Source organism: Narcine bancroftii, chromosome 3, assembly GCF_036971445.1.
Source record: "Narcine bancroftii isolate sNarBan1 chromosome 3, sNarBan1.hap1, whole genome shotgun sequence".
NCBI lineage: Eukaryota > Metazoa > Chordata > Chondrichthyes > Torpediniformes > Narcinidae > Narcine > Narcine bancroftii.
The window spans coordinates 345,725,484-345,751,761 of NC_091471.1; the positions used below are offsets into that span (position 1 = coordinate 345,725,484).

At 39.0% G+C, this 26,278-nt stretch overlaps 1 long non-coding RNA gene and 1 pseudogene across 1 annotated transcript; both read right to left on the minus strand.

The window, feature by feature from the left end:
* Nucleotides 1–12,339: 12,339 nt before the first annotated feature.
* LOC138759707 (U6 spliceosomal RNA) lies at nucleotides 12,340–12,433 on the minus strand (annotated as a pseudogene).
* A 10,280-nt stretch (nucleotides 12,434–22,713) lies between these two features.
* Nucleotides 22,714–26,160, minus strand: LOC138756602 (uncharacterized). The gene is made up of 3 exons (XR_011353187.1): nucleotides 26,056–26,160; nucleotides 25,605–25,759; nucleotides 22,714–23,419 (listed from the first exon to the last, which is right to left on the minus strand). It is a non-coding gene; the product is annotated as an uncharacterized lncRNA (long non-coding RNA).
* Between the last annotated feature and the right edge of the window lie 118 nt (nucleotides 26,161–26,278).

Below are 26,278 nucleotides of genomic sequence, written 5' to 3' on the forward strand. Positions count from 1 at the left end.
CGACCATAAGAAAGAGAAGTTAGAGTAGGCCATTCAGCCCTTCAAACCCGCACTACCATTCTTCCAGACCATGGCTGATTTTCTCCCTCAAACCCGTGATCATGCATTTTTTCTCATATCCCTTGATTTGCACAACATCTACAAATTTCTGTTTTAAACAAGCACATTGACTGAGCATCCGCAGGTCTCTAGGGCATAGATGTACCAAACCATACATAAGAATTTTTTTGGTGGTCTCAATCCTAAATTCCCCTTCTAGTCTTCTGAAATTGTGACCCCAGTTCTGGTTTCCTTAGCCAGCCAAAATGCCCTTCCTGCATCCAGCTCATTGAGTCTGTATAAAATTCTCTTACTTTCCTAAGCACAAGAATCCCAGACCTCACATGCCAAACAAACCTGCGATTCCTGGAACTAGCCTGAAGAATCATCTTCACTCACAATGATGAGTTATTTTTAAGAAAAGGAAACCAAAATTTACTGTACTCCAAGAATAGTTTCACTAAGGCTCTCTATAATTGCAGTACGACATCTGATACTGAAGTCATCTTGTTTGAAGGTCAGAAGACAATTTGCCTTCCTAATCTCTTGCTGATCCTCCATGTTTAGTTTTCATATATAATCACACACCAGTCTCTGTGACTATCAGAAGGTTCAGTATGATGTTTCCCTCGTAGTAGACACTGGATGATTATACAGATAAAATGGCTGAGTGGACTGAATACTGGACCAAACAGCATCCAAAATCCATCAATGAAGTGCTCTCAAGCCTCTAATCAAGAAATTCCAGCATGGATTTATACTGGCTCTTACCTGACTAAGTATAAAATTGTACAAATATGTCTGGTTCACTGACTACGGGACAAATACAAGCCAACCAGTCTCATCTCAATCATCAAACTATTGATGAAAGCTGCTGTCAACATGGCAATTAACCCACATTTACATCCCAATACTAACAGCCAGATTGAATTTTGCCAGGATTGCCCAATAACAAACCTATCATAGTCTTGAGCTGAATAATTGAGGGCCAAGGTTAGGAGAGAGTGATTGTCCTTAATATTAAAGCACCATTTGATCACCAAGGTGATCTAGGAAAAGTGAAGCCAATGGACATCAATGGCAAAACATTCCAATGAGTAAAATCATTACTCACATGAAGGAAGGTAGTTGTGGTTGTTCAAGTCAATCATCCAGACCCAGGTCATTACTGGAGGAGTTCCTCAGAAGAACATCATTGGTCCAACCATCTTCAGCTGTTTCTTCCATTAGCAGGTAAAAGATGGGACATTTACTTATGATTGCACCGCATTTAATTCTACTCACAACTCTTCAATTAATAAAGTGTTTCATGCCTACTTGCATTGAGACCTGGAAAACATTCCATTATGGGCTGATAGGTGGCAAATAATGTTTGTGCCACAAAATATCTTAGTTCCTTTTGTCATTGCAGGGTCTAGTTCCTGGAAATCTCAATCCAGCACATTTACTAGAAGGCAGAATTCTACAAATTTCTCAAAGACCGTTTACTGTAGGCCTTGCCGATAAAGTCTAGGTCCAAAAAATTTTTAAAAAAGATCAACTTGCTTGAGAAACATACAGAATGGAAGCAGTTCCAACCCATGCTGAATAAGGCCACTTCTAATACCTAATGACATCCTTCTGCCTTTCATGGCAAAATTAAAGAAGAAACTAGCCTAAAATAGAAGAAAGGACTTTTTGGCACATGCTCACATTGTTACAGCTTCTGAATCAAGATGACATGATTGCTGGTAACATCTTGGAATAAGACTGGCCATCATGCTTTTATGATGGGAAATTATATATAGCATTGGGAAATTAAGGTGAGAAGTTCAAAAGGCATCTCTGAGAGTTACATGCTTGATATTCTGGAAGGCAATGTGAATTGAATTTCAAAGCCCATTTAATGCTCCAAATTATGATCAAAAGCCTCATAAATATGTCCTGCCATCTAATCAAGGCAATAATTCTTATTTGAGCCTTTGTGATAATTAACAAAAAATGGAGGAAACATTAGAAAGTGGAATTCTTAGTCATTTATTCAGATGGAATTATATTTAACTAGATGTTATTTCACAAAACATTCCATTGATTAACAGCAATAACCTTGGGAAGCCATCACACAAGAAGAGTACAGGCACTCAGTGACAAAAGTTTTTAACAAAAGACAGGCTCGAAATAGAACAAAGTTTGCCCCCAGGAACTTCACTGTAGATATATTAAAAAAGGCGACCTTATAATATTTTCAAAGCTGAAAGCTCAATATAGATCAGATGACTGTTACAAAGGCCTTAATGATTTTACTCTTCGGTATCTATTACTTTAAATTCATCTGTAGAAAATAAATTAATATAACAGAAATTCAGAAAGTGGTAAATGTCCAATTTTCTTTTTTTCTGAATAGGGCTGTGAAAAATTATTCTGTAACATTATCTTAGTTCACTTAGACTTTAAACAATTATGCTTCATTAAATAAGAATTATTAGCTTTCAGACATGACTAGAAAGTATGCAACAGGCAAAGAATTTTTTAGACATAATTTTGGTTATTAAGTGGAATGTAAATTTGATTCTTCATGTGGTTGCTGTTAATATATGCAGCATGTCACAAGTACCATTGAACTTCTCACCTCTTTTTGTTACCATTTACAGTCTTTTGAGATTTGAGCCCCATTTTTAGACATTAAGGTACCATTTTAATCAATACATGTTTACTTTCATGCCGTGGTCATTGCTAAAGTACTCCAGAATGCATGACTTCATCTAAAACATTGCACGAATATAAATTTGCCTTTGAAGTTTGAGATGATTTTTCTCACGATTTCTCAATGCTGACAGATGCATAGGCACACCTTAAGCCTCAGGCATATGTTCCCAAGAGGGTGGATCGATGGATTTGCATTGTTAAATACCCAGCTGTATTATAGTGAAAACAGTTTGAAGTTTCTTTCTGAGAATATGAAAAGGGCAAGGGATTGTTCTATATGTGATGAGGCATTCTCTGTGCCAGGAAGGAATGTGACATTCTTTATTCATAATACTTATTGAATGTCAGGACAGGATAGGAGTGGAGGAGTAATTCACTCAGTTTGGATTGGGTGGTGACCGTCAAAGAGTCAGCATATTTTTTTCTTTGAATATTTTGTTTATTTTTTAACCACCAAATAAAATTAATAATTCAAATCTTTTAAATAGTCTAATCCATGATAAATGAGGTATATATATATATATATATATATACATCTCCCACTCCTCCCAGCCCTTCCTCCTAAAGCCCCAAGATGCAGCAAATGAGGACAAAGGGATTAATCAAGAGGGCAAAAATAAATTATGAAAGTAATCTTGCGGCAAACATAAAAACCAACTGCAAAAGCTTTTATAGATATGTGAAGAGGAACAGATTGGTGAAATCCAGAGTAGGTCCCTTGCAGTCAGAATCAGGGGAATATATAATGGGGAATAAGGAAATGGCAGACCAATTAAATTCTTACTTTAGTTCTGTTTTCACAAGAGAGGATACAAATAACCTCCCAAGGATGTTGGGAAACATAGAGACTAATGCAAGGGAGGAACTGAAAGAAATCAGTATCTCTAAGGACATGGTCTTAGGGAAATTGAAGGGATTGAAGGCCGATAAATCCAAGGGCCTGATAATCTACATCCTAGGGTACTTAAAGAAGTGGACATTCAAATAGCGGATGCTTTAAGAATTATTTTCCAGAACTCGATAGACTCAGGATCAGTACCCATGGATTGGAGGGTAGCTAATGTTACCCCACTATTTAAAAAGGGGGAGTATAGAAAAAACGGGGAATTATAGGCCAGTGAGCCTTACATCAGTAGTGGGCAAAATGATGGAATCCATTATTAAGGATGTAATAGCGGAGCATATGACTAGCAGAGAAGGGATCGGACAGAGTCAACATGGATTTACAAAAGGTAAATCTTGCTTGACAAAACTATTGGAATTCTTTGAGATGGTGACAGGTAAAATAGATGGGGGAGAGCCAGTGGATGTGGTGTACCTGGATTTCCAAAAGGCCTTCGATAAGGTCCCACATAAATGATTGGCATGCAAAATCAAGGCTCATGGGATTGGGGGCAAGGTATTGATGTGGATTGAGAACTGGCTGGCAGGTAGAAGACTGAGAATTGGGCTAAATGGCTCGTTTTCTGAGTGGCAGGCGGTGACCAGTGGGGTGTCACAGGGATCTGTACTGGGACCCCAGCTGTTCACAATTTACATTAATGATCTAATATCTCCAAATTTGCAGATGACACTAAGCTAGGAGGGGTTGTGTGCACTGAAGAGGGGGTCAGGAAGCTCCAGTGTGATTTGGATAAATTGGGGGACTGGGCAGATACATGGCAAATGCACTACAATGTGGATAAATGTGAGGTTATCCACTTTGGTAATACAAACCGGAGGGCAGATTATTATTTGAATGGCAATAGATTAAGAGATGGGGAAGTGCAGAGAGACCTAGGGGTACTTGTACACCAGTCTCTGAAGGCGAGCATGCAGGTACAGCAGGCGGTTAAAAAGGCAAATGGTATGTTGGCCTTCATATCAAGAGGGTTTGAGTATAGGAACAAGGATACCTTACTGCAGCTGTACAGGGCCTTGGTGAGACCCCACCTGGAGTATTGTGTGCAGTTTTGGTCACCTTATCTAAGGAAGGATGTTCTTGCAATGGAGGGAGTGCAGAGGCGATTCACCAGGCTGATACCTGGAATGGCAGGAATGACTTATGAGGAAAGATTGCGCAAATTGGGATTGTACTCGCTGGAGTTTGGAAGATTGAGAGGGGATCTCATAGAGACATATAAAATTCTGGCAGGACTGGACAGAATGGTTGCGGAAGGGATGTTTCCGATGGTGGGGGAATCCAGAACCCGGGGCCATGGTTCGAGGATAATAGGCAAACCATTTAGAACCGAGATGAGGAGGAATTTCTTTACCCAGAGGGTGGTGAATCTATGGAATTCATTGCCACAGAGAGCAGTAGAGGCAGGTTCATTGAATATATTTAAGAGGGAATTAGATATATTTCTTCAGTATAAGGGAATTAGGGGTTACGGAGAGAAGGCGGGGACGGGGTACTGAACTTTAAGATCAGTCATGATCTCGTTGAATGGCGGAGCAGGCTCGAAGGGTCGAATGACCTACTCCTGCTCCTATCTTCTATGATTCTATGTTTCTATGAAAGAAGAATGAAAGAGATATAAGATGTAAGAAGAAAGGCTGGAGATTGTCCATCGAGTCCTTTTTCCAGAAATCATATTTATCATCAAATAAAGGTCAACAAGGATTGAGGTTACCAGAGAAATGATTTAATATTCATTCCAACTCTCTGCAAATATGGGTGCCATATTTTCCAATCTATATGTTATCTTTTCTTTAAACTATATGTAATTTTCTCAAGTGGTATACAACTACGAATTTCCGCATTCCATCTCTCCATTCCTAAGTCTGTATCTGATTTCCAAGTTAAAGAAATACATTTCTAAGGCAATTTTTACAAACTTTATTTGATACCTATTCAATTTTAATTTAGGTGTAATACCTTTAATATTACCGAACAGAAATAGCATTGGATCCTGCGGGAATTTGATCCATTATTTGTTCTACAAAATCACTCACATCAAGCTAGAAATGTTTTACTTTAGGACACTGCCAAGTTGAATGCAAAATGATACCAACCTCTTGTCCACATCTTCAATTTATATAACTTTTGCGGGGTGAGGTGTAACTGATGGTAAGAAATTATACTGCACCAACCTGTATCTAACATTAATCGTATTTGACATACTATACCTACACAACTGCATCCTATTTCGCACATCTATTTACCTATTAAAATTAACTTTCCATCTCTTCTGCATCTCTTTAGAATATCCCTTTTGTAACAAAATATACATTGCTGAGATAAATTTATTACTATTAAAAAAGATCAGATATATTAATTTTATTTTTCATTTGTTCAAAGGTCAGAAATTGAGGGGGTGGGGAGAAGTGGGTAGGTTAGTGTAGGGGTATCATTTATAAAAAAATATCATGAATGTATTATGTTTTTCTTATTTTATTTTTATTGTATGAGTTATCATGATTAATAAATAAAATTTTCAAAAAAACTCAAAAATTGACATCTTTCAAAACCATCCTCAATATTTTTAATACCCTGATGTGACCATATCCTTAAAGATTTGGCTACCTATAGAAAATGGAATGTTAATTCTATGCTGAAAGTATCTTTCTTGACAATAGACCTCTTGAACTTATTTCTTTATCATCTTACTCCAGATCTCAATCAAATGTTTCAAAATAGGGGTATTTCTAACCCCAGTCAACAATTTAGAATTCCATTTATAAATAAAATCTTGTGAAATAATTTCTCCTATTTTATTGAGTTAATTATCTACCCAAGCAGATTTTTTTCTCTAATTTAAACAATACATTGATGAATCTCATATAGGCAGCCCTATAATAATTTTGAAATTAGCGAGTTTCAAGCCTCCCAAATCAAACTTCCAAGTTAATCTTTCCAAAGAAGCTCTTCCCCTTTTACCATTCCATTAAAATGTCCTTATATTCATATCTAAATCCTTAAAATTTTTGAGGAATTGAAATTGGAATGGATTGAAAAAGGTATTGTAATCTAGGAAAAATATTCATCTTAATACAGCTTACGCTACCAATTAATTTTATTGGTAACATGCTCCATCTATTCAAATCATCTATAATATCAGAGTTCTGTTGTTAAAATAAATAAAGCTGGTGACAAAGTGTAGCCTTGTCTATTTGACCTAGTCAATTGAAAAGGTACAGAAACTTGTCAATTTGTCACAGCTTTTGTTCTGGGCTTTTTATATAGCACCTTAACCCAATTTATAAAGACCCCAGACCAAATTTAACCAAGACTTTAAACAAAAAGTTCCATTCAAGTCTATCAAATGCCTTTTCTGCATCCAAGGCTACCAGCAGCCTTAAATTTCTCCTTTCCGAGCCAAATGGGTTAAGCTAATCAATCTTGCAAAATGATCTGTTGCTTGTTGCTTTTTCACAAAACCTGTCTGGCCCATATGCATTAATTTTGCTAAGTGTTTAGCTAGTCTATTTGCCAAAATCTTTGCAACAATTTTGTAATCCACATTTAATAAAGAGATTGGCTTATATGATGAAGTTATTCGGGATACTTTTTTATATTTAGCAGAACCATATGAGAAAGTATGGTTTTAAAGGTGATAATTGCAATTAAAAAGTATCCAGGAGAGAATGTGATTCCACTGCCTGATTTAACAACTCCATAAAAGGAGAAATCAACAGATCCTTAAATTTCTTATAAAACTCTGGTAGATAAACTATCTACCCCTTGGGTGATTTTTTTAAACTTTGTAGTGAATCCAAGACCTCACTGACTTCTCTTTCGGTAAATGGTGCATCTAAATCTCTTTGTTTCTCATTAGTTGATCTAGGTAAATTTATTTTCGTCTTGACCTGATTCAAATTGATATGATTTAAAGTAAAAATCTTTAAATGAATCATTAATTTCTTGAGGTTTATAAGTAATTTTATTAGAATTTTTCTGAACCACATTAATTATTCTAGAAATTTGTTCAGCTTTTAATTGCCATGCAAGGACTTTCTGATCCCTTTCTCCCAATACCTCTCTTTTGTTCTCATTGTCAGTTTTTCATTTCTATGTCTGAATTGTATTATACTGAAGTAATTTTGTGGATTAATTGATTAATTGTCTCCTTTTTTATTCTGAAGCCCCTCTCTGTAAATCTTTTCTGTTTCTGTTCCAACTAGTTAATTTCTCTTGTAAACTCTCTCTTAATTTTGTTATTATCTGACTTCTCAAATATGCTTTTAATGCATCCCACAAAATAAACTTGCTATTCACTGAATTAGAATTAATCTCTAAGAAAAATTGAATTTGTTCTCTTATAAAATCAGAAAAACATCACCTCTCTTTAACAACATAGATTTAAATTGCCACCTATAAATCAAATCTTCTTTCTCAGGAATCAAACAAGTCATTAAGAGTGGAGAACAATCTGATAATATTCTAGCTTTATTTTTTTCTTTGGCTTGGCTTCGCGGATGAAGATTTATGGAGGGGGTAAAAGTCCACGTCAGCTGCAGGCTCGTTTGTGGCTGACAAGTCCGATGCGGGACAGGCAGACACCGTTGCAGCGGCTGCAGGGGAAAAATGGTTGGTTGGGGTTGGGTGTTGGGTTTTTCCTCCTTTGCCTTTTGTCAGTGAGGTGGGCTCTGCGGTCTTCTTCAAAGGAGGTTGCTGCCCGCCAAACTGTGAGGCGCCAAGATGCACGGTTTGAGGCGATATCAGCCCACTGGCGGTGGTCAATGTGGCAGGCACCAAGAGATTTCTTTAGGCAGTCCTTGTACCTTTTCTTTGGTGCACCTCTGTCACGGTGGCCAGTGGAGAGCTCGCCATATAACACGATCTTGGGAAGGCGATGGTCCTCCATTCTGGAGACGTGACCCACCCAGTATGATACATGTTAGCTAAAGGAACAGATCATGTATTCCCCCACCTCCCCCAAGAGAACATTCATAAAATGATTATTAAACATATCAAATGAGTTAATAACCTTTTGCTCCTTCAATTATATAATCATCCATTTAAGAATTTAGATTTACAGCATGGTGACAGACCATTCAGGCCCATGAGCCCGTGCCTCCTATATATACCAGTTAGCCTCCAAACCCCATATGTTTTTGGGGGGGTGGGAGGAAACTGGAGCACTTGGAGGAAACCCACGCAAGATCACAGGGAGAGTGTTCAAACCTCTTATAGACAGCGCCAAATTTGAAACCCGGGTCGCTAGAACTGTAATAGCGCTGCACTAATTGCTAAGCTAACTATGCTATCGCTTTGGAAGTTAAAGCCAAAATGTAATCGTGATTCACAATCATGTGTTAAAGAGGCAGTGTTATTGTATTGTGAAGGTTTCAGGTGTCATTTCAAACAGGCTGGTTCAAGGTGACTATTCCTGATAGTAGTTGATGGGATATGTATCGATACATTTAAGCATCCTTGGTTTAGTGGAACTTAGACACACTGTACATGCACAGAAATACATAATTATTTGGTATTACACAATGGTATAATCTTTACTTAGTATAATGTATAGCATAATGAACTCAGCTTTTGAAATTCAATCTTATGGAAGCTCAGAAAGAAGTACGATATCTGTTTCATTAATATATTTCACAATTGGTCTTGAGCTACTGAGGATAATCTTGAGGTTAAGTTTCTTCCCCCACAGATGTTTTCTTTGAGACAGTCATAACGTGGTCTTCCACTGAGAACTGTTGTCCAAGAGGAGACCAAAATTCATCGCATTTAGGTGTTCCCTGAAATTAATCTATTGGAAAGAAATGGTCTTGATTTAACTCAAATGATAAATAAATTCAATGTTTTCTTTTTCCAGATTATTATTGAATGCCAAAAGCTGCTCACAAACCATTCAACCTTGGCAACAGTTGGAGAAGCTGGTTGCATTCAAGGAAATTTGGCATCAGACAACCCTGTCTGTTTAAGATAGTATGGGATTTTTGGGAAGTGTCCAAATGTTTGGTGGTGAGTGAGTGATTTGATTAAATCTTTCTCTCTCGCTCTCTCTCTCACATGCACTCTCTCATTCTTTATCTCACACACACACACCTCTTCTTACCTAGGTTTCATGAATATCAGTGTTCTCTTTAACAAGTAATTATCAATAAAAAAACTCACTCCCATTTGCTGACCCTAGTTTTGCTTGTAAACTCTGTAACATTTTCAACACTAGAATTCAGTTCCTAATCAAGCATAATCATCTATGTCAACTCTACCTTTGTCAGAGTGCTCAAAGCGGTTTCAAACAATCTAATTCAGTTACACATCGGTAAGTTAATAACCTACATTGAATTTTAAACGAATATCCAGAGGCATAAAGGAAAAATGGCTTTTCATGGTAAGAATCGAGATGTATCCTCGAAGGGGTTTTGCCATAAAATATAATTTTAAAATCAGTAATAAAATATTTTATTGACCATTTGATCCATTCTGGTTAATGCTAATGGTCTAATCATTTCTATTTGAATAATTTTTTATTAGGTATGTTTTTGTGCTACAGGGATGAGTGGCATTTTTTAAGATAGAGGTCAGAACAAGCATTCTCCCTTCCATAATAGCACTCACAATCAGTGGACAGTGCAATAAGTCAGTCATGCCAAAACATAAGTAGATATTTGGTGAAATTGTGAGAGCAAAGAATAAAAAAACGATTAGCTGTGGGACAAAACACATTGCACGCATTTTATTGTCTCACAGAAACTGTAATAAAATTTTGCTCGAGGAAAAAGATTCATCTTCCTTTCAGAATCTGCTTTTGTGTCATATCAACCAAATATATATTGGGAATGGAAGAAAGTTGCAACTCAGGTGGGCAGGGTTGGAAAGAAGGCATTTGGCAGGCTCGCCTTCATTAGGCTGAGTATTAAGTACAAAAATTGATTGCTAATGTTATAACTGTACAAGGTGTTGGTGAGGCCACAATTGGAGTAGTGTGTGCAGTCTGGTTACCCAGCTGTAGGGAGGATATAAATAAGCTGGAAGGGGTGCAAGGAAAGGAGGTTTGAGCTATAGCAGGGGTGACCAAACTGCAGCTTGTGAGCCATATGTGGCTCTTTGACGTACAACGTGTGGCTCACAGAAATACTGTATAGGACGATCTTGCAAAACTGAATATTTTGACCTTAAAATTGGGGTCATCCTATAGACCAAAATTCTTACCTTGACAATGAAGTTGCAGCACTATCTTCCTGCTGGCTCCGATGCAATCTCGTGCATGTCCTGTTAGTCATTTGTGAAGACTAAACACTCCTCCGAGGGGTCCAGCCGCCCAATCAGATTGCTGACTGCTCTGTATAGGCTTTAAACTGCCTGTTACAGGAGCCCACCTCACTGACAAAAGGCAAAGGAGGAAAAACCCAACACCCAACCCCAACCAACCAATTTTCCCCTGCAACCGCTGCAACCGTGTCTGCCTGTCCCGCATCGGACTTGTCAGCCACAAACGAGCCTGCAGCTGACGTGGACTTTTTACCCCCTCCATAAATCTTCGTCCGCGAAGCCAAGCCAAAGAAGACAGGAGGCAACAGTTATTTATTTTAAAATATCCATATAAATTTTAAACCTTTTGTTATTAAAATATTGTGATTTGCTTTGCACTGGTCAGCAGTAAGTGCCAGATTTGAGCGGGGGGGGGGGGGGGGGGGCGTGGTGGAGTTGACTTATACAAAGGGTATCAATCAAAACCAACATTTTAGGTGGAAATTCCAGGATTTGTCCTATACAAATGAGACATATGGTATGTTGGATGAGACAGGGATCATATGAGCTGTTGCTCACAATGGTAGCTTTATTAGCCATGGCTTGCAATTGCGTGATTGTTGCAAGTCTCAAACATCTGAACTTTATCGTATCCGACTTTTACGTTGAGCAAGTTTGGATATGGCGAGAAGTTAGATAGGCTGCTCCCCCCACCCCCCCCCCCCCACCTCCCTCCCCACCGGAGCATAGGAAGCTGTGGATGAGGTCTATAAAATCATCAGGAACATCAATAAAATAAATGCTCAGTCTTTTGCCCAGGGTAGAGAATTCTAGCACTAGAGGGTATAAATGAGAGAGGAGAAATTAAAGAGGGATCTGAAGGGCAACTTTTTCCCTCAATGCAGACAGATGTGATTTATCTTGGTTGCATGGATGAGTTGCGCTGAAGGGTTGGTTCCATGCTGTATGACTTTTTGATTTGTTGAACAGTATGGAGTTCAATGGTAGACCTGCAACTCTTGGTTTATACCCATATAACACAGGCATATAACAGGAATGTCAAAGAGAAAGAGGCATTTATACTCAACCATATATGGCCAGATGTTGGATGGAGATCGACTCTCACCACACTCACTATCAGCTTTTACACACTGGGTGGCACATACAAACTGTCATTGTGCTACCAAGATTTCAACTTACCAATAAAATGCAAAGGGAAACATCTGTATTATTTCTGCCACTTACCACAACTCAGCAGTCACTCACCTACCACCTTCGATTATTGCTGGATTAAGAATGCTAAGGGAGAAGGAGCTACAAGTTCAATCTGCCTTTTCTCGAACCAGGTGAATGGGAAAATTTGTAGGTTGATCCAAAAAAGATTCAATTTCATTTACTATTTAATTGAGATTTCACAGCTGCTCAAAGTAAAAGGCTATCCTCCCAGTGGTTGAAATGGCAACAACGTTCTATGTTTTAAAAATATGGAACGCTTCACGAATTTGTGTGTCCTCCATGCTAATCTTCTCTGTATCATTCCAATTTTAGTATATGTGCTGCTGGAGTGAGCTCATAACCTTCGAATGAAAGCATTCATCTTACTCTTTAAACTTACATCTCAGGAGTGTGCCGATCTACAATGAAATATGTGTATGCATAATCTAAGTATCTCTGATAGCAGTGATGTAATGTACCATTTGTGCTCGTTGGAGCCTTCCATGTAAGATTGCAACATGCTGCTGTTTCCTCTTTTCAGAGGGTTTTGAAGATAAGTTTTAGAAAGAAACTAGTGTCTTGAAATTGAAATCTGATGATGATCCAGAAACTCACTTGCCTGGAACTGTCGGAAAGTTCAGCTGCACACCTGGAGTTCTACCTACTGGTACAAACTAGTGCGATGTATCAGCTTTACAAGCTGCAAATACCACAGTAATATGATAAATGCTAAAACAAATCAGATCATTGCCCTGCATAAATTTTAAACTTCCGGATTTATCACAATACCATTTAAATTCATATTTTGAGTACTTCAATAATGTGGACCGATTCTTACCATTTTATTTCTTATGTGATCACTTATTTAATTCCTTCCCTTTGGATGTCGTGGAGTGACTCCTTCTCTCATCAGGTGGTAGAACATTTATTCTGTTCATTGAGTTAGCTGATTGATAGGAAGCCCTTAGGATCAACTAGGAACAATAGGAATGTGCTTTTGGAATTTCCGAATCAATATCGTGGACATGCCCGAGCTTTGCAGCCACAAAACATCGCAATCTCTTGATGCATTGTTTAGAGCATCAAAATTTTACTGTCAGTCAGTACACTTATATTTCATAACTATTTCAATCTGTGTTTAGATGTATACAACTTAATGCACCTAAGTTCATTTCAATTCAGATTTGTTTAGAATATTTCCATGTTCCACAGTTAGAATTATTAACTGACGTATAACTTCAACCAATACATCCATCTCAATTACCTCTTTTAAGATACTACTCGCTCAGCAGTCACAATTACAGATGAGGACAGAAGGTAAAAAAGTCCTATATACTGATTGAAATCAATTTTAAGTTGTAAAAATCATTAATAATAAATGGGTAAAATGAGGTGCGATTGAACCTGCTTTCAGGTGCAATCGCTATGAGAATGCGCCTGCGGAAGCGCCAGTGGGTGTGTTCGAATGGACTTTCAGGTGGCAGTGCTGAAGGCGCTGCTCTGGCACCTGAAAGCACCAGCTGCAGGAGAGGTGCCTTGGAGTGAACGCCGGCTCCTGTCGACTGTGGCCATGGTCCCACAATAGCCACCCCTGCCCTGCAGTCCCACACTGGCCACCCCAGCCTCAACGTCCCGCGCTGGGGGGTGGGGGGAGGGGCAGTGGGGAAGGGGGCTGTCAGGCAGCAGGGTGGGGGGTTGGTGGGGGCTGTCAGGTGCAGGGAGTTGGGTTGCCGGCTGATTAACATCAATCTTCCCCCTAGCAGTCGCTTTTAGGCTGCAGCTTTCAGGTGCCCCGGGGGACTGCTCAGATGCGGAGATTATACCTCCCCGAGGAAAGTTGGGTGAGTACTCGCCAGGGCTGGATTTTGCACTTTCAGGAGACCTCTCGACAGCCGCATTCAGGTAGAATATGCGGCTTAATATTGGGGTATTCTGGCCACCTGAAAGCAGCTTTAGAGAAGAAGCATTCAGTTGAGGAATAAGCAAGAAAATCTGTAGATGATGGTGTGTGATGAGGGCATACTGAGTTTGACCTGCTGCATCTCTCTCTCTCTCTCTCTCTCTCTCTCTCTCTCTCTCTCTCTCTCTCTCTCTCTCTCTCTCTCTCTCCCTTCCTCTGTCTCTGTCTCTCTTTCGCTTGTGTATTGCATTTAGTTGAGAGGTGAATGATAGGATCAAGAATAGCTTATTGTACTTTAAGTTTGCCTCGCAGGTTATTGGCTTGTTTGAAGATTGGCCAGTTGAATGAAGTGATTTTCTGCATTTTTCATTTAACACAGTGTGTTGGATGAATTTTCTCTCTCCTATTACACTGCACAATTCCCCCCCCCCCCCCGCCCCCGCCCCCAAGAGATTTGCTTCCTGAAAAATCATGGGAGATTATGATAGATAACTTTAAGCTCAACACAAATCTGCTGCATCTCATAGGAAGTTGGAGAAACATTCAATTAACTTTTATTGAATTTAGCATGTTTAATTACATAATGATGCTGACACATGGTGTTAGTTCAACTGGCCTGATTTTCATCTGTACTCAGCATCTGATGCCTCTTGTGTCAGTGTCCAACAATAGTCGGCCAGCATTGATGGATCCCAGTTTCCCTGATACCACTTTTCCATGGTCACAATGCCCTGGTGAAACCTTTCACCATGTTCATCACCAACATCAGCAGGAAAGACGTCCAAGTGTGAATACAGAAAATTAATTTTCAATGACATGTTGCAGATCATGGTTTTGTCTGCTTAAAGTTGACTTAAAATACAAGAGGAAATCACAAAAATAAGTTATACAGGTATCTAAAAAAGGTTACTATAAGAAATTTTAAGGTGATTTTTTGTAATAAGGAGCTCAACATCCATAAAATACGTCCAAAAGTGTTATGGAAACAAAATCTACATTGTCCAGTGTTATCAATGACAATAAAAATAAACTTAAGCTCATATGTCCATCTGACTGAAGGACTGGTGATAAGCGAGTGAATATTTCACAACCATTGACATTATATTTGGTTCTATATTTTGTGAAAACTTTTAGCAGTTGGAATTAACTTTCTACTGTGGGTGAATCTTCAGTGAACAAGCTAATGGTGGACGTGATGTAACTTTTGCAAAATAAATAGTTATTCCATAATTATTTTCTCAACATTGAGACTAGGAAAGCAAAGATAATGAATGAGGTCTAGTAAGTACGTAACCCTCACAAATGTTACAGGCTATGTAGCAGTGCAATATTAAAGAGAAGAGTGCTCCATGTCTAAACTACTTGGTCAGTCCAAATAATATCATTGTTTAAGTTTCTCTGTTTTATATTGGCATAAACAGCTGTAAGAATATTGTTAAAAAAATTAGATATGCTATTAAAGATTCAAATATTAATTTCCAAAAGATGTAGGGTCCATTTATGGACTATTATTATAACCTAAAGAATTCGGGTGTTTAGTTGCTTGGGTGCTCTGCTATCTGGTTCCAGGTTGGTGTCACCTAATTCCCACAAATTCTTTTTCTTAAAACCTTGGGGTTTTGGTTTATAAGGTTTCTTTCCTCCTTTTTTTGTTTGAGATTTTTTTTAATTTTGATTTTGATAGTAGATAACTGTTTTGTTCAACTGTAAATAATGTAAACATTGATAAAAAGCATCATCGAAGGAGAAGAGAAGAAAAATGTAAACATTTTTAATAAAAAGAACTGCTATAACATTCTTGAAAATAATTTTTAATCTTATCTTTTCTTTCTTTCCTCCCTTGCATTGGTTTTTATCTTCCAATGTTATGCTTTGATAGACTATTACCAATGTGTTTTCGATTTTTGAATTGTGTTCATATTTGGAAACAAAAATAAATCCCTTTAATTATTTTAATTATGTGGTTCAATTGTTTAGACTTTAAAATTAATAAAAGTATTTCAAAAAGTTAAAAAAAAATGCCTGATTCTCTTCAGTGCTATTTATAATCGCTAAAGTTCTTAAAGGTGTAATCTTTGATACCAACAAAGACATCAGGAGTGAGGGGAAGATGATACCCCTTCTCTCCAGGTTCTGACATTAGTATCAGTATCCAAACTCGAGGAGGTGATGGAAAATATGGCAAGTTACAGTTCCCTCAAATTCTTCTTGCCTTTTTCTCCTGTTCTCCAGGATGGTCTTTGAAGTCCCTCTCTATTTCTGAGATGCCAAGAGCAAGATTAGTAAGACATTATTTGGGTGCGCAACAGGGAGTGGGTGAGAACCATTGTTCTCATAACTCAGTTTGAGGCATCCATTTAAATAGCTGAGATATAAAGACTTTTGTGATAGTTACCAGTCAGATTAAATTGAGCATTACATTACACCACACCAGAGAGCTCTATAGGGAGTATACATCATTACGAAAGCGGCCTCTGTCACAGACAGAGCTTTAGGCAGGGTGATCTCTATTATTACCCAGAGGACCTCTACTTCTGAACATAGCTGTAGGCAGGAGATCTTTATGACTGAATGCATCATTACACCTCATTACACCAGAGATCTCTCTCACTGGACAGGGTATTAAGAGAGTGAATCTTTTCTTTTGAATGTATCATTATGTTGAAGATTTGAGCAAATGAGCTAGGAATTCCAGACTCTCTGAATATTTATTCAAAAGCAGCTTCAGATGCATGAAGTCTGAAATACAGTAGTGCACCCCGATCTGCGGGCCATACATTCCAAGACCCCCAGTGGATCCTGAATCTACGGATAGTACCGAACCCTATACAGTATATACTATATTTTTTCCTATACGTACCTCTCTATTATAAAGTTTAATTTATAAACTAAGCATAATAGGAGATCCACAGCAATAACTAATAATAAAATATAACAATTTTAACAATATCCTGTATTACATTCCATAAATGTATAAGGGTTACTTGAACAGAAGCGCTGTGATACTGCGACAGTCGATCTGAAAAAACCGAGACAGCGACTAAGTGACTAACAGGCTGGTAGTGTATCCAGCTGGACAAAGGGATGGTTCGCATCCTGGCCAGGATGGTGTGAGATTTCATCACGCTATTCAGAACAGCGCACAATTTAAAACTTATGAACTGTTTATTTCTGGAATTTTCCATTTAGCATTTTCGGACCGTGGTTGACCACAGGTAAGTGAAACCGCAGAAAGTGAAACCACGGATAAGGGGGAAACTGCCGTACTTTAATATTCTTGAAAATGTTCAAGAAAAAACTACTTCATCCAGTTATTCATCATTGCACAGATTTTTAACTATGTTTATAGCCATAGAACCTATAGTTCTGGCAGAAGGGTGAGGCAGGGATTGTAATAAATGCTGTCAATCCCCCCCTCCCCCCACCCAACAGTTGTCATACGCTGAGTTCCTGGTTCTTAATGGAGAAAGGGAAAACATCCCAACATGAGTCAGCCCAAGATAATGTCCCACATCCTCACAAGGCCTTTTTTTAAACAATGATACAACAAAAGTATAGGCCGGTCAGCCTGACATCAGTAGTAGGTAAATTATTAGAAGGTGTTCTAAGAGATTGGATATACAATTATTTGGATAGCCATGGACGATTAGGGATAGTCAACATGGTTTTGTGCATCGTAGGTCGGGTTTAAACAATCTTATAGAGTTTTTCGAGGAGGTTACCAGGAAAGTTGACAAAAGGAAGGCTGTGGATGTTGTCTACATGGACTTTAGTAAGGCCTTTGACTAGGTCCCACATGGGAAGTTAGTCAGGAAGGTTTAGACGCTAGGTTTTCGTGGTGAAGTCGTCAACTGGATTCGACAATGGCTGGAGTGAAGAAGCCAGAGAGTAGTGGTTGATGATGGTTTCTCAGACTGGAGGTCCGTGACAAGTGGAGGGCCTCAGGGATTGGTGCTGGGACGATTGCTCTTTGTCATCCATGCCAATAATCTGGATGTGGTTAAATGGATCAGCAAGCTAAGATTGGAGACTGGCTTATTGGAACCAGGTGTCAGAATCATATTCTAAGATTGGAGGAATTGTGGACAGTGAAGAAGGTTTTCAAAACTTGCAGAGGGATCTGGACCATCTGGAAAAATGGAAGATGGAATTTAATGCAGACAAGTGTGAGGTGTTGCCTTTTGGAAGGATAAACCAAGAAAGTTCTTTTCTTTGGCTTGGCTTCGCGGACGAAGATTTATGGAGGGGGCAAAAAGTCCACGTCAGCTGCAGGCTCGTTTGTGGCTGACAAGTCCGATGCGGGACAGGCAGACACGATTGCAGCGGTTGCAGGGGAAAATTGGTGGGTTGGGGTTGGGTGTTGGGTTTTTCCTCCTTTGCCTTTTGTCAGTGAGGTAGGCTCTGTGGTCTTCTTCAAAGGAGGTTGCTGCCCGCCAAACTGTGAGGCGCCAAGATGCACGGTTTGAGGCGATATCAGCCCACTGGCGGTGGTCAATGTGGCAGGCACCAAGAGATTTCTTTAGGCAGTCCTTGTACCTTTTCTTTGGTGCACCTCTGTCACGGTGGCCAGTGGAGAGCTCGCCATATAACACGATCTTGGGAAGGCGATGGTCCTCCATTCTGGAGATGTGACCCATCCAGCGCAGCTGGATCTTCAGCAGCGTGGACTCGATGCTGTCGACCTCTGCCATCTTGAGTACTTCGACGTTAGGGATGTAAGCGCTCCAATGGATGTTGAGGATGGAGCGGAGACAACGCTGGTGGAAGCGTTCTAGGAGCCGTAGGTGGTGCCGGTAGAGGACCCATGATTCGGAGCCGAACAGGAGTGTGGGTATGACAACGGCTCTGTATACGCTTATCTTTGTGAGGTTTTTCAGTTGGTTGCTTTTCCAGACTCTTTTGTGTAGTCTTCCAAAGGCGCTATTTGCCTTGGCGAGTCTGTTGTCTATCTCATTGTCGATCCTTGCATCTGATGAAATGGTGCAGCCGAGATAGGTAAACTGGTTGACCGTTTTGAGTTTTGTGTGCCCGATGGAGATGTGGGGGGGCTGGTAATCATGGTGGGGAGCTGGCTGATGGAGGACCTCAGTTTTCTTCAGGCTGACTTCCAGGCCAAACATTTTGGCAGTTTCCGCAAAGCAGGACGTCAAGCGCTGAAGAGCTGGCTCTGAATGGGCAACTAAAGCGGCATCGTCTGCAAAGAGTAGTTCACGGACAAGTTTCTCTTGTGTCTTGGTGTGAGCTTGCAGGCGCCTCAGATTGAAGAGACTGCCATCCATGCGGTACCGGATGTAAACAGCGTCTTCATTGTTGGGGTCTTTCATGGCTTGGTTCAGCATCATGCTGAAGAAGATTGAAAAGAGGGTTGGTGCCAGAACACAGCCTTGCTTCACGCCATTGTTAATGGAGAAGGGTTCAGAGAGCTCATTGCTGTATCTGACCCGACCTTGTTGGTTTTCGTGCAGAAAGTACGTACATGGTAAATAGTAGGATATTGAGGAGTTCAGTAGAACAAGGGGATCTGGGATTACAGATACCTAATTCCCTGAAAGTGGCGTAAAGAGCGCTTTTGGCATATTGGCTTTCATATATTAAAGTATTTAGTACAGGAGTTGGGATGTTATGTTAAAGTTATATAAGACATTGGTGAGGCTAAATTTGGAGTATTGTGTGCAGTTTTGGTCACCTAACTACGGGACGGATATTAATAAGATAGAAAGAGTGCAGAGAAAAGGTTTAGTACGATGTTGCCGGGACTTCAGGAACTGAGTTACAAGGAAAGGCTAAGCAGGTTAGGACTTTATTCCCTGGCACATTGAAGAATGGGGAAGATTTGATATTTAAAATTATGAGGGGGATATCAGAGTAAATGTAGATGGTCTTTTTCCACTGAGGGTAGGTGAGATACAAATCAGAGAAAGAGGGTTAAGAATGAAAGGGGAAAAGTTTTGGGAGAACGTCTTCACACAGAGAGTGGTGGGGTTGTGGAATGAGCTTCCAGCTGAAGAGGTGATTGTTGACTAATTTTTAACATTTAAGAGGAATTTGGACAGGTACATAGATGGGAGAGGTATGGAGGGTTATGGACTGGGTGCAGGTCAATGGGACTAGACAAAAATAAAATGGTTCATCACAGATTAGAAGGGCTAAAGAGGCCTGTTTCTGTGCTGTAGTGTTCTATACGGCCCCACTATTATGTTGAACAGTTGCAGCATAACCTCCCTGCTCTTCAATTCAATCTCCCAGTCAATCAATGTGATTCAACTGATGTCTTTCCCATTTAAGTGGACAGATATCTGACCCCAGATCTGGCTGTCACCCAAACCTTTCCTCCTGCTGCCTGCAATGGATAATCTTAACTTCCAAATGGAATTCTCAGCTTAGGCACAGCATGCCTCAGCAGAGATGGGAAATATCAATGAAATTAACTTACTTGCCATGTCCCAAGTACCAACTTAGTTAACATTATCTCCAAATAAAATGGTGTCATGAAACGTTTGACACAATATTTGCATGGCACGGTTAGCATGGCGGTTACAGCACCAGAGACCCGGGTTTGAATCTGGCGTTGTCCGTGAGGAGTTTATACCTTCTCCCCGAATCTGTGTTTTCTTTGGGTGTTCCAGTTTCCTCCCAACCTTCAAAACGTATGGGAGTTGAGGATAATTGGGTGTAATTGGGCAGAAAGGGTTCATGGGCTGGAAGGGCTGTATGTCTAAATTTAAAAAATTAAAATTAACAACAGGGTACAAAGGTACAAAATCTCATTGTTTCACATTTTGAAAGCAAAATATATGTTACCAGCCCAAATTATTGAGTTATTTCTCTTCCAAATGTACAAAGTCTCTTTATTATTCCAATATTTGCTTGTTTTTAACAGCTACAGATGATCAACATTTGCAGCATTCCATAATTTACAACATCAAGAACAAAACGTACTTGAACTATGTGAGATTTAAATTTTATGGCCTTGAAGTGCTGCCAATTGCCTGTTATGAGCTTATTGTTGATAAGTCACATTACTAATGTCTTTGCCAGGCCTTTCAATGTTCAAGGTTCCTTTTATTGTCACATAATAAATAAAAATGTAATGTACATGGTATTCTTCAACTTTTGTCTGTTGTCGCACATACAAGAGTCACCCCCAACAGTAAGAGAATGAGAAGGAAAAGAGAGTCACTTCCGAGGCACAGAGTATCCGTGGATTCACCTCCCACCAGCCTCTGCAGCAGCACAGATGCCTATTCAAACCAATAGCAAACCGAGCTCTAGGTCCAAATTTCTGATACAATCAGGAACCTTCAGCATCCGAGGCCCTTTGTCCTTGGCACACTCTAGAATATGATTCTGACACCTGGTTCTAATAAGCCAGTCTCCAGCAACCTGAAGCCTGTGAGTCCTTCAATTGCAAGTTGCCCACAGCCTGTGAAGGTCCTTCAGCCGCTGAGCCCCTCAGTGGTCTGCTGCAGTGATCACCTTCCCTGTCGGGTTGTCGCCCATGCTCCTTCTTCTCAACAGGGGCTATTTCCCCCATTTCTGGTGCCTTTCTCCCCTGGAGTCTACAACCCCTTGTGGTAATCTCCTCAGCTCAGGTGGGCACTGACTCCAGGGTTGCGATTAAAAAAATAAACACCATTGGTTCCTCTAGCAGGCCATTTAGAATCACCATCACATCAGGACAAGGCTGTGTGACCGTGCAGAGTAGCCCTGTGTCTCTGCTCCCCGCTCTCCTGGGTCTGCACCAGCAGTAGTGCTGCCATTTTTCATTGATTTCTTCACTGGGCAGTAACTTCAAAATCCATTTCAATTTAAAAATCAGTATGAATGAAATTCTTAGCACTTTAAAAGATAACGTATCCCAGGACTCTTCAATAGCTTTAAGTACTGTTATCAGAAATTGCCTTTATTCATGAATCATTATGTATAATAAAACCTTCTCTAAACAAATTCTGGGCTTCTCTGTTTCAACTTCTGATGGCTTGGACTGTTTGTAGTAGTGACTAGAGTCGCTTTCTCAAATTGTTGCTGCACTTCATATTTATGAAAGCCCACATTTGTACTTGGACAGAAATCTACAATAGAGTTCTAGTTCTGTGGTAAGATTTATATTTCACATTTGTGATTGGTTAATGAAAAACATAAATCTACTGAAATAGTGTGAAAAATGCATTAAAAGTTAGCGTAAGTTAAACACTCCATAATTCCTGCCTGTATTAGGCTGTTTGAGGTTTCAAAGTTAAATGTTTTATTTATCATGTAAAAAAGAATGTAGGCAACCTCTTCCATAAATGTCAAAAGAGTGTAAACTGATAAGAACCAGACCAAATACACTCCTCAAAAGTACATTACTGGCATCTGTTCTTGTGCTGTGACCTGGGAGCTTTGAGAAGCGACACCGAATTGCAGTCGAGCTGAAAGACAAGGCCTTTGCAGTAAGTCTGAGGGCAAAGACATTAACTCCTATGTGCCACCATTTCTTCATCCACAATAATTAACAAAACTAAGAAAAAAAATTGCGTTGCAGAAACAATCCCTGCTTCAGAGCAGGGAAGTTTAAACCTCATAAATTTATTTTGTAGCTTCTGTGCTCAAAGTTCATTAAAAACATTCATCTGGATCAGTCATCAAATTGTTCCTTTGGTACTATTTTCTGGGAATGCCTGTAGAGATGAATTGAAAGTGAAAAAAAAAGCACTTCCTTATTTTACTTATTTTATTATCCACAGTTCCCTTTTATAAATGTGGCATTTATTTTACGTATTCTACCACCACAACTAGAATCTATTCAGCCACATATCAACAGTGAATAGCTTCATAATGCCAAGATTGCAAACAAACTCTCCAGCTCATGTTGAATGATCACCATGTATAGTTTAGGATCAGAATCAATAGGCAAACAAAGTGTTGCTGCATGAATATATGGATAAAATCAAATTATATTATCAAAAAGTCGATCATCTAGTTTATGGTCAATTAACATGGAAGGACAAGAGCCAAGTTATGGATGTCCCTAATATTGAAATCAATGAATGAATGGAAGTAAAACGGAAAGATATTTTAGTTGGTGCAATGTTGTTTTTGGAATGGCTGGAGCTTTTTGGACAAGGGAAGCAAAGATGGTTCCACTGTTTTAAACTGGAGGAAATAATTAGATTGAAAAGACTTTTTTAATGATGGGCTGTTTTCAATGTTTACGTGCACAAGGAGGGCAAGCTAATTACACTTCATCAGACATGATATGATGGTTTTGGTAATAAATTAACAGAGTGTAAAATCAGAATTCAAATCCCACCGTAAGTTGTGAAGTAAATGGCACAATTTAGAACGGTTGGCACAATGCTATTACAGTGACCCAGGTTCAAATCGGCACTGTTGGTAAAGATTTTGTACTTTCTCCCCGTGTCTGTGTGGGTTTCCTCCGAGTGCTCAGGTTTTCTTCCACCCTTCAAAACATAAGGAAGATGTTGGTCAATTGGGTGGCACAGGTTTGTGGGCAAGAAGGGCCTGTTACCATGCTGTATGTCTTAAAAAAAAAATTTAAAAATCTTTTTGGAGATAGAATAATTGATTAAAGTTGGAGGTAAAAAGCAAAAGTCTGCAGACGCTGTGATTAAAGACAAAAGTTGCTACTTTAGGCCTAAAATCCCAACTAAATCACCTGTAGGAAAAGGAATCTGCTACCTCACCTATTATGGCATGAATATCATTGATCCAACTACCATCACTTCAGGGTAAGTTTGGCCAGCAATGACCATAAATCGGTACTTGTTCATGTTCTAAGAATTTGTTTGTTTTTCTTAATGTTTTAAACTCACTTAAAAAAAATCAGGAGATATTATTTATTCTTAATTAAAATTGTGTTTTCACAAATTAAAGTAAAATTAGATTGAAAATATTAAGCAGAAAATGGCTTACCACTTCAAATTATTCAACTTGCAATGACTGATGAGGTAATTAGAACATAACTTTCATACCAGGAAACTGATTCTGGTAAATGAGAGTAAAATTGGCTCAGGTGTAAAACGGATTGATGATCATATTCCTCCAATCAGTGAGGTTAAAATTATCTTCACTATTTTCCTAGCTGTTAAAATCAGGTCACCTATTTACATCATTTCTCCTCCCATTATGCATAGCCACCATGTGTTCTCTCACCACAGTTTCACTGGTCTTTTCCTTTAGTTTTATCTGGAATTTTGGAACTCACTTCATTAAGTCGTTGTTGAGATTTGACCAACTGAAGGATTTTTGATGGCTGGGGCCAAGATAGTTCTGGAGTCTAAATCACCTTTTCTTCCTATTTATGTTCAGTTCTCTTTGGTGGGCTTCAAATATATACTTACTTACTTCCAAAAGATGAATTTCACAATGAATTTTTATTACATTCACTTCACTGGCAAATGGCATGCTATTTGTTTGACCTTTTTCTTAGATAGCTTACGTGATATTATTGGCTCGAGTTTTTTGAAACAAATGGTTTCAAATGGTTCTACATTGGTCATCTCTACACATGTCAGTGAGTTTGAGGGTCCAGTGCAAGGACGTGCCGAAGCGGAAGTCACAAACTTCCTTGCAGCTGAATTATCCAATTGGATCGTGCTTTGACAGAGGGACAGTTTTTCCGTTGATCTTTGGCTCAATATGCTGGAAAATTACCTGTTGCATCTGCACAGGTTTCCTCAATCTAATTCAATGGAGAAGTAGAGCAATGGAGGAAAGAATTAAGTTTCGGGGAGTTTACATCAATCTGATTTAACTGAGTAAATTCAGTAAATAAAATATTTTTTTTAAATTGAGTGAATTTAATTCAATTCCATTTATATTTTCATTTAGTGTTTTATTTATATGCATTGTGTTAATATTTAAAACCTTGTTATGTTTGATTTTGTGCCTGCACGAACACTCAAGCCATTTTATGCTGGTTAAACCAAGGTATGCGCCTACACTGTCTTGTCAATACATTTTTGTGGGATTTATGACTGGAAAAATTCCTCCCATAGAGGGTCTCACAGATCAGTTTAGAGAATGGAATCTGCTCAAGAAAGGAATGAGTTTATCTGTTAACTGAGCAGAGCATGGATTGCATATTATGCTCGGGAAATTCAGGGTCATTCTCTTTTTAATTGGAAATTATTTCTTTTCTAAAGTCCCTACTTGAAAGGTTTAAGTAAACTTGTCTCCTCGCCAGGTCTGATGTATTTCCCACATTCATTTCATGTTTTTAAACTCTTCACATTTTTCTTTGATTTGAAATCTAACGACCAAAGCTAATTTTCCCTTTGCGATAGTTCCAAGGCCATAAAGCCAAATAGTAGAAGCAACTGACAGTCTCAAAGAAATCCAAAGGCGACATAACAGCCTCTATCTATTGAGCAGCTGTGATGAAATGTGAAATATATTCTCATGACTAGACTCTGTATGGAGATCCACAAGTCACCAGTAAATCTATAATGGCCCATTAGATTTAATATTTAATTTGCATTTTGGTGAATTGAAACAAGGCGATATGACAGTTGCACTTTGAAAGATGCAAGTATCTGATGTGATGCTGAATCCTCCATTAAAATCCAATGTTATATTTAATGTAAATGAGTTATTTTATTGGAGATTAGTTGATGCACTACTTACCTCCTGGGATCTATGTGCTATTTCAGTTAAATGAGGCTGAGCATTCTCAATCCAATTCTCAACAGAATAAAAAACCCTGGTTTCCAGCACCTATGGGGATTGTGGATGGTGGATATGTGAATTTTCTGGTGGCCTGAGACTCATTCTTACAATGCCTAATAAAAATAAACAGTTTAAAAGACAAAAGACAGTGGAAAATGTAAAGTAATTTGAAAAAAAATCACTATTGTCATGATTAATTGTGTAAAGTTAACTTTAATCAGCTATTTCCTGTAACTTACAAAATTTAAATCAAATTTTGAACCCAGGTCATTGGTGCTGTAACAGAATTGCACTATCCACTACGCTCACCATGCAACCATCATAATTAACCCACCCCTCTCTCCCAACTCAGATTTACAGATAAAGCCTTACTAATATACTTCGTACTAATAAAGATAAAGACTCTTACCAGGCAGGGAGATATTTTGGGAGAATTGTCCCAGTGGCATTGGGCAGCTCTTCATCCCGGGTGACGCCACTTATTTGAAACACAACTTTAATGAAGCTTTATTCAGACAGCTGCTGTGGGCGAGGCACGATGGGGCACTCTACTGGCTGAATGTTTGGTCCCATCTTCACCAAGGGATTTGTGCGTTGCTTTGGGGAACATTTACTTTTACAGTTTTGAACTT